This window comes from Nomia melanderi, unplaced genomic scaffold (genome assembly GCF_051020985.1).
Source record: "Nomia melanderi isolate GNS246 unplaced genomic scaffold, iyNomMela1 scaffold0014, whole genome shotgun sequence".
Lineage (NCBI taxonomy): Eukaryota > Metazoa > Arthropoda > Insecta > Hymenoptera > Halictidae > Nomia > Nomia melanderi.
The window spans coordinates 13,433,031-13,433,985 of NW_027475130.1; positions in this window are offsets into that span (position 1 = coordinate 13,433,031).

Here is a 955-nt window from a genome sequence, read left to right on the forward strand (position 1 = left end):
TGACCCAGAGTGTCCGGCCCCATGTGACGGTGGTTTTCTCGGCCTCTGGTGCTCCGAGGTCGTTCCCGCAGCACAGGTTCATGCGCCAGGGCCTCCTGCAGATAATTCACTTTGGTTTATTGCGCTATCTCTAATAGCACCCGAGATATCACCAGATATATAATGGACTTTACCCTGATCCTGAGTGTCCGGCCCCATGAGACGGTGGTTTTCTCGGCCACTGGTGGTCCGAGGTCGTTCCCGCTGCACAGATTCATGCGCCAGGGCCTTCTGCAGATAATGTACTTTGGTTTATTGCGCTATATCTAATAGCACCCGAGAAATCACCAGATAAATATTGGATTTTTCCCTGACCCTGAACGCCCGGCCCCATGAGACGGTGGTTTTCTCGGCCCCTGGTGGTCCGAGGTCGTTCCCGCTGCCCAGATTCATGCGCCAGAGCCTCCTACAGACAATGCACTTTGATTTATTGCGCTATCTGTAATAGCACCCGAGATATCACCAGATATATATTGGATTTCCCCTGACCCTCAGTGTCCGGACCCATGAGGCTGTGGTTTTCTCGGCCCCTGGTGGTCCGAGGTCGTTCCCGCTGCACAGATTCATGCGCCAGGGCCTCCTACAGACAACGCACTTTGATTTATTGCGCTATCTCTAATAGCACCCGAGATATCACCAGATATATATTGGATTTTTCCCTGACCCTGAGTGTCCGGCCCCATGAGTCGGTGGTTTTCTCGGCCCCTGGTGGTCCGAGGTCGTTCTTGCTGCACAGATGCATGCGCCAGGGCCTCCTGCAGACAATTCACTTTGATTTATTGCGCTATCTCTATTAGCACCCGAGATATCACCAGATATATATTGGATTTTCCCCTGACCCTGAGTGTCCGGCCCCATGAGACGGTGATTTTCTCGGCCCCTGGTGGTCCGGGGTCGTTCCCGCTGCACAGATTCA